This window comes from Theobroma cacao, chromosome 4 (genome assembly GCF_000208745.1).
Source record: "Theobroma cacao cultivar B97-61/B2 chromosome 4, Criollo_cocoa_genome_V2, whole genome shotgun sequence".
Taxonomy (NCBI): Eukaryota; Viridiplantae; Streptophyta; class Magnoliopsida; order Malvales; family Malvaceae; genus Theobroma; species Theobroma cacao.
The window spans coordinates 2,424,883-2,439,390 of record NC_030853.1 but is presented as its reverse complement, the minus strand read 5'-3'; positions in this window follow the sequence as shown (position 1 = coordinate 2,439,390).

The window sequence follows — 14,508 nt, the reverse complement described above, 5'->3', positions numbered from 1 at the left end:
AAGCTTCCAAGCAGCTAAACATATCCAAAATACAGCTAATCCTGTAAGCTGAATGAATGTTTCGACATTTCCATCCCTTTTGCCTTCCCAAGAAAAGAAAAGAAAAGAAAAAAAAAAGCCTTCAATTAGAGAATTCTACATTTTTCTAGGGAATGTTTGGTTTCAACTGCACTTGCCAATTGGACATGTAAGAAAAGAAACAGACCATGAAGGTGAGTGGAACAGCCATCCGATTAAAGAACACAATTATCTGAAATGTGCCGTCCATCTTGGATACTAACTTCCAACTTCTAATCTGAAAGGAGCAGAATTGATGCCCTCTTCTACTGATCATGATGCCCAGAGAATAATCAAGTTTATTTCATGATTGCCATGTTAAAAATTATAACTTAAGTACTAAACGGTTTTGTTAAGAGGGGAAAACATAAAGAATTAAAATAAGGAAACTGTTGGGAATGTTGAATGTACGGGAGATGAGCCAAATCCCTTGTACATTTGAATTGAACTGAATGTACGGGAGATGATACAAATCCCTTGTACATTTGAATTGAACTATGTAAATGGGGTTCTTGTGACAGGGAAAGGAAGCGTTGCAAACAAGTAAAAAGATGCACCGGAAGCGACAGAGAGGAAGATTGGAGCAGTTTCTGAAGTATTGAGTGTTGTGGCAGGTGGAAGACAATAAGAAGAGAATTAGAGATAGAATTTAGAGAAAAAAGCTCTGGAGGAGAATGTGTTAGCCTTTTTCTAGGGAGGAAAGAGCCCTTCTAAATGAATTGTGAGGCTCTATATATAGTACTAAAAGTGACGGTTACTCAAAAATAAGCTTTAATGCGCTTAATGAATAACATTATTATGAAGAACATTAGTGTGAGTAACAGTTACTGTAATTAGGTGTAATAAAATTTGTTCTCAAGTAAAAGGTAATAGAAAAGAGGTATACGTGAAAAGGTACAAAAGAAAAAACTGTACGAGAACAGGTATAAGAAAAGAAACTATGCATGAATAAGTATACGAGAACAAGATAGGAGGGTGAAATACTTGTACTTCAGGAAAAGGTTAAGAGAAAGATCTCTTAACTACCTCTATATCTGAGCCACCAAACCAAACTCTCCAGAGCATCCGAAGATGAAAGTAACACATGAACTTTGCTACTTATTCCAAGTTACTTTCACTGTCATCCAAGTAAAGTGGTTATTCTATTCGAAGTAGCTGTTCTACTTGTATTAGTTGTTCCATATTGAGTAGTGCTTTACTTATTCTAGTTGTTCTGCTTTAAGTAATACTTCACTTATTTTAGTTGTTCTGCATGAAGTAACACTTCATTTGTTTTAGTTGTTCTGCGTGATGTAGCACTTTACTTGTTTTAGTTGTTCTTTGTATAATATTATGTTGAAACATAATTCTTTAGAGAATAAGTATGAACTAAAATCGAGTATCTACATTTTGCCTCCTGCATAAGAATTCTTACTTAAAAATAATTCTTATGCATTACTTTAGGAAAAAGTTTTATTTTGTACTATAACGTATTGTACTATAACATCCCAAGTAGTAACGTCTCAAGTAGTACTGTTTTGGATAGTAACACCTTAAGTAGTAATGGGTTAGGTAATAACACATTACTGTTTAGTGAAATATTTGATTAATTATATAATAATATATTTTCATAGAATAATATTTTCAAGATACAAATCGTAAAAGGAAAGTTAATCTTTTTCATAAAAACCTTGATTCTATATGCTCTATAAATATGAAGCTATTATGAACAATTTTCTTTATTCAGATTTTAAGTAAAACAAAATTTAGAGTAAGGTCTGTTCTTTTGCGAATCTTGTTAAACACGTAAGTTTTTCTTTTTCTTATAATTTCTTGTTTGTTCTCTCTCTGTTTTTATTAGTATTTTTTTTACTTTTCAAAAAAATTGAATTTCTTTTACTTGTTTGTTGCCCCTTGCATAAATTTTTTTAAATTGAAATATGAGAAAAAAAATTCATGCACAAGATGAAATTTTTCAATTGAAAGAGATTATATATATAATATATTTAAACAGACAGGTAAATTGTTTGATTTTAAAAGAAAAGTTCAAAATATGGATTTGTTTCAAGTCCTGATGAGGCTAAAAGTAAATTGTAAAAGCAAAGTGTTAAAAAAAAAAAACAAGCAAACGCGTCAAGGAAGAAATTTTCTTTTATTGAATTGATTTTTGCCTTAAAGCTTGTTTTTGATTGTCTAATTGTTTTTGTTTTGAATTTTTTTTTTTTTTGTGTTTTGAAGTATAACTCTTCCATGTGAACCATTAAAATAAAAGAAATAAATAAAGGCCTAAACAAAAGAAGCAAATAAAGGTTGACTAACTTGTCGTTTTAAATAAACTTTGGAGCAATTTGTTGGCAGCAAAAGCTACAAGTTGCAGTTTTTTTTTTTTAATATAAAGAAAAGGGCTTTTTACTTTGGAGCTTAAGGCATGTGCCACGAGCTCTTTCAATTGGAGCTCGTAGTTCATGCCGCGAGCTCTTTTAATTAGAGATCGCGGTATATGCAGCGAGCTTTTTCAAATAAAGCTCATGGTAGTGCCGTGAGCTCTTTTAAGTGAACTTTTATAATTTAATTAATAATAATTTTTTTAGTTGACTTTTTTTTATTTTTTTTAATTTTATTCATTTGTTATTATTATTTTTATAAATTTTATTGTTCAATTTTGTAGCTTTTTTTCTTTTATTATTATTATTTTGTTATTTTTTTGACAAATACATAAATAATAAAAATTATTGTGTATGTATACTTATATCTTTTTTCATGATCACGTTTGTAGGCTTCTTTTTCCATCTTTCATTATGCCTAGGACGCGTTTCTGTCCGAAGATCCATTACGATGAGCCTGAAAGGGCTACAACAAGGAAGAAGATCACTGCATATAAAAGGAAGAATAGTGATTCCGAATTAGTTGCTCCCAAGAAAATTAGAGTAGGAAAAAGTGGTGAAGTTCCTCTTATCCCTAAAAACTAGAAAGATGAAATTATTAGAGAACGAGGAGAAGATTGTTTTTGGGAAGAAGTTCATGCTATACAGGTTGACGAACATTCCTCTAAGCCTGTTGGATATGATTTGAATCATCTATGCTCAGAAGCACCTCTTCATAAAAGAAGTGGTATTTAAGAACTATCCATGCTTAAGATCAAGTTTGAACGTGGTGAGTTTCCTCTTTCTACTATCAAGCTAGGCTCTACTTCTCAATTTGTTCATGGTTGGGATGAGTCGGTAAATAAGGTGTTGAAGAATCCTACTTATGTTAAACTTCTCTTTTCTGTTGGGATACTTGATGCTATACATGTCACTTCGAAGCTCAATATTTTTAGAGAAAAAAGGATGAATGTATGGCGTGCTATTCTTGCAAGGTGGATCACTTTTTTCTCATATTATGATTACAGCATGGGGGGAATTTATCTTCACTTTAGAAGATGTATGTGTTCTCTTGGAACTTCCTTGTATAGGAAAACATGATTTTCACTCTATTAAGCTTTCTGAAGAAGAGGTATGTATTCGAGATTTTTTCTTTGATCTACTTTAGAGTCTAATTAAAACTTCGAAGGTTGCACGATTCTCCAATTAGATAGGGATTTTTTTATAAAAAGTTCAATGCTAAGGGAATTGAAATTGGTTTTCTTGAGTACCTAGACCATAAGCATGAACTAATGGCTTTAGTAATCTTTTGGTTGGTACGACACATACTCTTAGGGTATCCAGATGATGGCATCTCTTTAGCAGTTGTTCCTTTAGCTATAAAAATTGTTAAGGGAATACGTTTTCTTCTTACTCTACTGTATTTAGATCTTTATATAAGAGGTTAGACCTATACCAACTCAAAACTGTCGAGTCAGATGGGCGTTACAAAGTTTTGACTTATGTGGATACTTCATTTATTTAGATGTGCTTATGGGAAAGGTTTGGTACTTGAACTCCCGTGCCTAGTGCATATCCTTTTGCATCTTTTTCTGTAAATAACCCTTTATCTAGGAACAATTACAGAGCTTGGGCGTGGCATGATTGACTCTTGAGAGGTAATGTTCTTGAAGTGATGGATGTGATAAAAGAATTTAATCCCAGACCTTATGTGCAGCCCATAAATGGATTCGGTGATCTTGAAATTTATTATGATCGCCACCCTCTACAGTCTGGAAGAATGAGTTCACAAGGTATTAACTTTTGTGTACAGGTTCACAGTTCCTAATTGCCATCTATGATTGAGAGTTCCAGTTAAGGTGAAGATAGAAATTTTCTTTCTGTTAAGGTATATTCTCTTTGTAGAATGGCACGTCTATTTGGGTTTGACCAACCAACTCTGCCTAACTCTTTTTCAACTGTTAGTTTTTCTTCTTGCGTTTTTTCATTTCTCATGGTAGGACTTCAACTCCGTTTAGATAAATTTAAGAGTTGTACTGTCCCATCTTTTGACAGAGTTGGTATCCACACTTCTAGATGGTTTGCTTATTGGAGAGAGTGTGTTGAAGAATGAAGATCTTTTATTATGCCTTTGACTAATCCTAGAGCTTGTCTTTACACTCCTCCTATAAGTAACACCGATGTATCCTTGTGCTTGATTTCTCTCACAAAGAAAAGAAATGTAAATGAAGAAAAAGATGATGCTCATCGCGCTCTTACTCATCGAACAAAACATGTGCATCGAAAAGTAAGTTCATCATTTACTACTTCTTTTACTTTTTTTTTTTAAATTCATTTCTTAATCATACTTTTTTTTTTGTAGAGAGAAACAACTACGAGAATAGAACTTAACTCGGTTGAAGAGGAAGAGACTTTAAAAGCTGAGATTAAGAAAGAATCATGTGATTCTGAACATAGTGATGAATTTGATGATGAGTTTGTTGATATTGATAAAGCTGAAGTTAAGGGTGAACTAGCCTCTTTTGATGATTTCATTGATTTGGATGTTCTATTTCCTTCTCATGTTCAGAGCTCTACTATGAGCCAGGTATAAACATATTACTATGTTACCCCAATTGATGTTAATCCCTTTTTTTTTAAAAATTAAGATCATTTTTACTTCCCAGGTTATTCAAGATGAGGGTATTCCTAATACTGAGGTTGTTCCCAACACTGAGGTTATTCCTACTGTCGAGGTTGTATCTGATGTTGGAGTTGATGTTGGAGCTATTTCTAATGTTGTCATTGATAATGTCATAGCAATTCCTAATATTGAATCTGTTCATGATGTTGGAGTTATTATTGATGATGCTAGAGTTACTTCAATTAATTCTCGTGCTTCTTCTTCCCCAATGCTAGCATACAAAGATGCTAATAGTGTTTTTGGTACTTAAGTAGCATGTACTAAACATAGTGGTAGGAAAGTCGACTTCCATGGTTTTCAAATTTCTTCAGAATATGTGGAATACTTGGAGCAAATTTTTAGTATAAAAGGGGAATTTGGAGTACCTCTTTTTTGAAGAACATGGATATCATTTGTTTAATGATGGAAGTGATGGGTAGAGCTCTAGCCATTTCTCATGCTCAATTAATGAGTATTTCACCAAAGGAATTGCAACATATATTATGAGATTTCGATGATGCTTGTAATGTTGGATTCAAACTTGAATGCCTCAATGATTGTAGATCTAAAGCCAAAGCTTTTCTCACCAAGTCTTCCTCGGAAAAAGAGTTGGAAGACATTGCAACAAAGATAGCTTCACTAAGAAAGTGTGAAGCTGAACTGCAAGAACAATTAGATATCTTTGCCAATATTAAGAATAGTAACTCTTCTCTATGGAGTATACAGTTGGCTAGGCTTTTGCTTCCCTTTTGCTTATCTTTTACTTTTTTGAAAGCTTGTTTAAGCTAGTTCTTTGCTATTGATATATCGTATCTTTATTTTCATTTTGCTATAATAATAATATCATACGCATGTTGCGTACTTATTCCTATTTCACATTATTGTATGTGGCCAAAAGGGAACTTTCAACTTTACATCAAGGAGATTAACTCTAACCTGATATGAAGGAAATTAATTTAACCCTTAAAATAAGTAAGCATAAGAGCTGCGACCAATTTGTAAGCAATAAACTAGGGCCAAGAAATGAGCGATAAAGCTTGTGGCTAATAGCATAACATCATTACAGCCAAATTATGAGCAATAAAGCTAGCGGCTAAAATATGAATAATAAATTATGATCAAAGAATAAGCGATAAAATTTGAGACCAATAGAAAAATATCATTGTAGCCAAAATATGAGCGGTAAACCTTGCGATTGAAGTAAGAGTGATGAACTATGGTCAAAGAATGAGCAATAAAGCTTGTGACTAATAGTATAATATAATTACAGCCAAAATATAAGCGATAAAGCTAGTGGCTAAATATGATTTTTTTTAAATGTCAAATTGCAATTCTTAAAACAATGAAGAGTCAAAGTCATAAAAATATCATACATGAGCGAGAAACTGGTTGTTCTGGATACTATTATTCTCAATCAATAACTCACCTACTTGCATCTTGTTGTGAAATATTCCCTTTTGAAAAGGACCTATTCTTTTTCTACCTCATTCTTTAATTGCATTCACTATTAGAGTATTCTTTCTATCGAAGTGAGTAGCTCCCTTTTGTTTGAGAACCGTATTATTGGTTCTTCGTACCGTTTCCACTAAAGTAGCAATAATTGGAAAAGGTAAATTCTCTAAGTGTAGCCTACACTCATTAAACATTCCTTGAATGTAAATTTTCATCAACTTCTTCTCATCATGAGACTCTTATATATCTAATACCATTTCTCTCAAGCGTTAGATGTATTCCATGAGGTCTTCTCTAGACTTTTGATATTCTCTTCCCAAATCAACTAGAGTAACTTTCTTTTAAGTAGAGAAAAACTTCTCTTTAACATCTTGCAGATTTGATTTCAAGATTCAACAAAGCCAGGGGTGAGATTAACATACCATGTATAGGCCTTTTCGATGAGAGATTTAGAGAGCTCTTTCAACTTCAAGTCATCATCCAATCTCGCTAGTCCGAGTGTTTCCATAAATTCCATAACATGTTCTAATACTTCACCAGTCTTACCATCAAATTGCTTGAATTTAGGGCTAGTGTAGCCCTTAGGATATGATTTAATAACATTTAGAGCTCTTCCATTGTCACAAAGCTTTGAATAATGGTTGGTGGAATTATTGCAATAGAGGTAGTTGCTGGCATAACTACCACAGAGGAGTTGATCAAGTTGAGATTTCCAACACCTACCACATTAGTTGCATTTTCTCTATTTCCTCCATTCACATTTGTGTTTAGAACTAGGGGAATGGATCCATTTGATGCTTTCTCATCACCATTAAGGTGTACAAGTTGAGCTTGAAAAATGGTGGGAATTGAGGATGCAAGTTGAGATATGGTCTCCAACATCCGTTTATTATTGTCTTCCAACATTTGCATTCTCTCTCGAGAAGCCTTAATCATTTTCATCAGCTCTTGGATGTAGATAGGAATAGTTGCATCTTGTTTACTAAAGGAATTGTTTATTTCTTTTAATAACACAAAGTTTTTCTATTAAATTTTTACTTAATGCAATCACTCCTCCCTAGTGGAGTCATCAAAATGTAAATGGGATTCTTGTGATAGGGAGAGGAAGCATTGCAAACAAGTAAAAGGATGTGTCGAAAGCGGCAGAGAGGAAAATTAGAGCAGTTCTTGAAGTATTGAGTATTATGGCAGGTGGAAGACAATAAGAAGAGAATTAGAGAGAGAATTAGAGAGAGAATTTAGAGAGGGAAGCTTTGAAGGAGAATGTGTTAGCCTTTTTTTAGGGAAGGAAGAGCCCCTCTAAATGAATTGTGAGGCTCTATATATAGTACTAAAAGTGACGGTTACTCAAAAATAGGCTTTAATACGCTTAATGAATAACATTATTATGAAGAACATTAATGTGAGTAACCATTACTGTAATTGGATGTAATAAGACTTATTTTCAAGTAAAAGGTAATAGAGAAGAGGTGTACGTGAAAAGGTACAAAAGAATAAGTTGTACGAGAACAGGTATAAGAGAAGAAGCCGTGCATGAATAGGTATACGAGAACAGGATAGAATGGTAAAACACTTGTACTTTAGGAAAAGGTTAAGAGGAAGATCTCTTAACTACCTCCATATCTAAGCCACCAAGCCAAACTCCCTGGAACATCCGAAGATGAAAGTAACCCATAAACCCTGCCACTTATTCCGAGTTGCTTTCACTGTCATCCAAGTGAAGTGGTTATTATATTCGAAGTAGCTGTTCTACTTGTATTAGTTGTTTGATAACTCTATTATATAGAGTTATCATAGGGTACTTTTTGGAGCATAAACTTTGCTTTTTCTTTTAGTTCTTTGCTTAGTCCGTAGCAAATTTTCATGCTTTTTAGTATAAGTTAACTCTTAGGGTGTCTAGTGTCATTTAGACCATTTTAGCTTCATTTCTTTTCAAAATTTTTAAATCAACCTCTAACTATTGAACCTTTTGATGTTGAAGGAATCGTGGAGCTGAAAGAGAAGCTGATTGTGAGGATCACAACAACTCTGCACGAGGCAACTTGAAGGAGGAGAACATGGTAGCAGAATGCTCAAAGTTACAATAGCAAAAATGTCCAGGTAGAGAGTTTCTCACTGTAGCGAGAAACAGGGCAAGAAGAGGCAATAGGATTTTTGCTGCAACGAGAATCCAATCTTGCTACAGCGAAAATGAAGAGCATTGCAAAGCCAAGTCAGCTTCTAGCTCGCTACAGCAAGAATCCAATCTCACTGTAGCGAGAACATGTCAGAAAAATCAAATATGCTTGGCACGAGATTCTAGGTCAAAATTGAATGAATAAGGGAGTATAAATAGGAACTTTTGCACAGAAAAAGAGGCAGATTCGGGGGAGACACTTTGGGCAATAAGAGGCTGAAGCAAAATGGGAAAAAGGAAAAGAATCAAGAGCTAGAGCTTGTAAAGCTGCAACAGAACATCTTCCTCTCTCTCTCTCTAGATTTGAAGCTTTCTCTCTCTTTCTCATTTGTAAAACAATACTTTTGTTTACTGTATTATGTACTCTCTTTTTGGAAATGTTGAGCTAAACTTATTAATCTAGGATTATGGTTGACTTTATTATGTAGTTTGGATATTGATTTGGGTGGTTGCTTAGTCTCATTGGAAACATTGATGCTTACTCAAATTTAAACTTATTTGCCCATTTATTGGATTGATAACCAATTAAATGTGTTTAAGTATTTAGATGACATTTGAAAGAGTTAATCTAAATTAGACTTAGATTTGAGTAATGTGTGTTCAAAACACTTCAAAAGGAATTTTAGTGCTTTGATGTGTAATTAGAGTAGAAATACATTTAATTGCAGCACATAGTCTATTTGGAAATCCTTGGTTTAAAGTGCTTAGTTTAGTTGTCTCCTATAAACATATAGTGATTCAATTAGATTAAGTAAGTGTGTAATATCTCGACGGAGAAGTACACATACCTCAAGATTTTAGACTAACATAATCTTTCATTAAGATTAAGTAACTAACCAAACCCAATTCCAAATGAAATTTTAGAGGATACCATAATCCTAGAATATTAGACCATTGATTTGACTTCAATTGATCATTTGCACCACTTAGATTAGACTTAGATAATTAGATTACATTTTTTTTTCATAGTTCACAATTTGTTACTTGGATAAAATTAGCTTGTTATAATTTTAGTAGTTAGCACAAATTTTAGATCAACTCCTTGAGGATCGACACATCAACTTATCACTTACTACTTGTTGCGATCGTGTCCACTTGCACGTAATCTTTGCTTGTATGTTGCATTCAAATTGAGCATATCCCATATTGCATAAGCAAGAGAATTATTTTTATTTTTTTTTATTTTTTTTACAAGCAACAAGTTTTTTGCGTCGTTGCCGGGGAGTTGTTTTCTATTTTTGTGCTAATATTAATACTAAGCAAGCTAGTCTTAATTCAAGCTTTATTTTTCAGTGTTTTTAGGTACGGAGAACCCTTATTATATGAGAAGAGTACAAAACTTGGAATGGATTTTGCATGATCCGGAAATAGGGGAAACATTTCAAAGACTACTTAGACAAGATCCCCAAGACGGTGAACAAGTTGACAACATGGCTGCAAATAAGAGGGAACAAAATGTGCAACAGCATGAAGTAGTGGATAATAGATCCTTGAGAGACTATGCAGTCCCATTGGTGCAAGGTCTTCACTCAAGTATTCAGAGGCCGGCCATTCAAGCTAATAATTTTGAGATTAAGCCGGCCATCATCCGAATGATACAAACCTCTGTTCAGTTTGGAGGCTTTCCCAACGATGACCCCAACGCGCATATCGCTAATTTTTTGGAGATTTGTGACACTTTCAAGTATAACGGGGTCACTGACAACGCGATACGATTGTGATTGTTTCCTTTCTCGTTGCGAGATAAGGCGAAAGTGTGGCTGAACTCCCTTCCCACAGGATCCATCACTACATGGGATGACCTGGCGTAGAAGTTCTTAGTCAAATTCTTTCCTCCAGTACAGACTGCGAAGATGAGAAACAACAATACTTCTTTCACGCAGTTGGATTCTGAGTCTCTATACAAAGCATGGGAGAGGTATAAAGACTTGCTCCAGAAATGTCCACACCATGGCCTCCCCAAATGGTTGCTAGTGCAAACCTTCTACAATGGCCTACTAAACTTGATTCGAACCACCATTGATGCAGCAGCTAGAGGTGCTCTCATGGCAAAGTCGATTGATGATGCATATGACTTCTTAAAAGAGATGGCCTCCAACAACTATCAATGGCATTCCGAGAGGGCCTTGCCAAGGAGGGTAGTTAGGGTTCACGAACTAAATGCCATTAATGCATTGACAGCCTAAGTAGTTGCTCTCACGAAGAAAATTGATGCTTGCAAAGTCCATTCAGTACAAAGTTCATTTATTTCTTATGAATATTGTGGGGATGAGCATCCTACCGATCATTGTCCAATGAGTGCAGAATCAGTGCAATTTATTAGTAACAAGCACCAGAATTTTCCGCAGTAGAATTTTCCATAGCAGAATAACCCCTATGCAAATACTTACAACCCTGGGTGGAGAAATCACCCAAATTTCTCTTGAGGCAGCCAGCAGGGATCTTCATCAGCTCCGCGCCCACATTTTCCCTTGGGTTTTCCACAGCAACCTAGACCCCCAATGTAGGAAAAGAAGCCTTCCATGGAGGATTTACTCATGCAGTACATGGCAAAGACAGATGCTCTTATTCACAGTCAAGCAACCTCATTGAAAAATCTTGAGACTCAAATGGGGCAGTTAGCCAATGCTGTCAATGCTAGGCCTTAAGGAACATTGCCTAGCGACACAGAGCCAAATCCAAGAAAAGAAGGAAAAGAGCATGTGAAGGCCATCACTCTTAGGAGTGGAAAAGTATTGGTTGACAACAGTATTAAGCAAGAAAAGCCTCAAGAGAAGCCAATTGAGAATGAAACAGCAGCTGAAAGTTCTGACCAACAGGAGCAAGTCAAAGATACTCAAACCACAAACCCACCACCTCCATTTCCTCAGCGTCTCCAAAAGCAAAAGTTAGATGCTCAATTTCAAAAATTCTTGGAAGTGTTTAAAAAGCTGCACATAAATATATCGTTTGCTAAAGCATTAGAGCAGATGCCTTCATATGTCTAGTTTTTGAAGGATATCTTGACAAAGAAAGAAGACTTGGCAAGTATGAAACTGTGGCATTAATCGAGGAGTGTAGTGCCATAATTCAGAACAAGTTACCACCGAAGCTCAAGGATTCGGGAAGTTTCACGATACCTTGTACTATTGAGGCATTGTTCTTTGCTAAAGCTTTAAGTGACTTAGGGGCCAGCATAAATTCGATGCCTTTGTCAATCTATCGGAAGTTAGGGTTGGGAGAAATCAAGCCAACCACGGTGACACTACAACTAGTTGATCGCTCTCTCACTTATCAGCTAGAAATTATGGAGGATGTGTTAGTCAAGGTTGATAAATTCATTTTTTTGGTGGATTTCATTGTTCTAAACATGGAAAAGGATCGAGAGGTACCAATCATACTTAGGAGACCCTTTTTACACACCGTAAGAGTTCTTATTGATGTAGAGAAAGAAGATCTTACATTGAGAGTTTAAGATCAGGAGGTAACATTTAATATTCTCCAAACTCTAAAGTTTCCCAACAATCATGATGAATGCTTTGCTGTAAGTGTTGTCAATAGTGTCACCCATGAGGTATTTAAGGAAAGTTACCCCTAAGACCCTTTAGAGGCATTTATAGTAGCTAGTTCCCAGAGGGAGAATGATGATTTTATGGAATGTGTGAAATTATTGGACGCATCTTCTCGAGTGTTGAGGACACCATTTGAAGCTTTAAATTTTTCTACTACATCATTACCAACAAAGCCATCCATTGAGGAACCTCCCATGTTGGACCTTAAGCCACTACCTTCACATTTGAGGTATGCATTCCTTGGAAATTCAACTACTCTTCCAGTTATTGTTTCCTCTACACTTACTAACTTGCAGAAGAGAAACTTTTGAGGGTATTAAGGGAGCACAATAAGGCTATAGGATGGACCATCGCAGACATTAAAGGGATTAGCCCTTCCATTTGCACGCATAAAATCCTTTTGGAGGAAGATCATTATACTTCCATTGAGCATAAAAAAAGACTTAATCCCATTATGAATGAGGTAGTAAAAAAGGAAATCATCAAATGGTTCGATGCTGGAATCATCTACCCCATCTCAGACAACTCATGGGTGAGCCCAATTCAATGCGTCCCGAAAAAAGATGGGATAACTGTGATCCCAAATTCAAACAATGAACTGATTCCCACGAGGACGATAACGGGATGGCGGGTATGTATGGATTACAGAAAGCTCAACCGAGCAACAAGGAAATATCACTTCCCACTTCCCTTTATTGATCAAATGTTGGACCATTTAGCTGGTAAGGAATTCTACTGCTTTTTAGATGGTTACTTGGGTTATAACCAGATTGCTATTTCGCCTAATGACCAAGAGAAGACAACTTTTACTTGTCCTTATGGTACTTTTGCCTTTAGAAGAATGCCTTTTGGTTTGTGTAATGCTCCAACAACTTTTCAAATATGCATGATGTCTATTTTTTCTGATATGGTTGAAAAATGTCTTGAAGTGTTCATGGATGATTTTTCTGTGTTTGGCAGTAACTTTGATGACTGTCTTTTGAATCTACCTAAGGTCCTTCAACTGTGTGAAGAGACCAATTTAGTGCTAAATTGGGAGAAATGTCATTTCATGGTGGAAGAAGGCATTGCGTTAGGGCACAAGGTTTCGAGCAAGGGCTTGGAGGTTGACAAAGCCAAAATTGAGACAATTGAGAAGCTTCCACCACCAACTTCAGTGAAAGGTATTAGAAGTTTTTTGGGTCATGCTGGTTTTTATAGGAGGTTCATTAAAGATTTTTCAAAAATTTCCAAACCTTTGTGCAATTTGCTAAAGAAAGATGTCCCATTTAAATTCGATGATGCATGTCATGCTGCATTTTTAGAATTGAAAAAGAAATTGGTATCTGCTCCTATCATTATAGCTTCAGACTGGAATCTTCCTTTTGAGTTACTGTGTGATGTTAGTGACTACGTTGTAGGAGCAGTACTAAGCCAAAGAAAATCCAAAATTTTTCATTCTATTTATAATGCAAGCAAAACATTGACTGAGACTCAAATGCACTACACCACCACTGAAAAAGAACTGTTAGCTATAGTATTTGCATTTGATAAGTTTCATTCTTACTTGGTTGGCACTAAGGTTATTGTGTACACTGATCATTCTGCAATTAAGTATTTGATTGCCAAAAAAGATGTCAAACCAAGGTTGATTAGGTGGATCCTACTGCTACAAGAGTTTGATTTAGAGATCTGTGATAAAAGGGGAACTGAAAATCAAGTAGTAGACCATCTCTCAAGATTTGAGCTTGAACATCAAGGTAAGGAGGAAATCGTCATCAAGGAAACCTTCCCGGATGAACAAATCTTTCAAGTGAGTAAGAACTCAATCCCTTGGTATGCTGACTTTGTGAATTATCTGGTGAGCAACATTATTCCCTCAGATATAAATTTTCACTAGAAAAAGAAGTTTTTGCATGATGTTAAAGCTTATGTGTGGGATGAGCCTTTCTTGTTTAAGTAGTGTAATGATCAAATTCTGAGAAAATGTGTTCCAGAAGAAAAAGTTCAAAGCGTGCTTCATCATTGCCATTCTTTGGACTATGGAGGACATTTTGGAAGAACAAGAACTGCTGTTAAAGTCCTCCAATCAGGTTTGTATTGGCGTACATTGTTTAAAGATGCTTACAAGTTTGTTTTGCAGTGTGACAGATGCCAAATAGTGGGTAATATCTCCAGGCAACAAGAAATGCCCCTCAACAACATGCTGGAAGTAGAAATTTTTGACGTGTGGGGTATTGACTTCATGGGTCCGTTTATATCTTCATTCAACGATAGATATATCTTGCT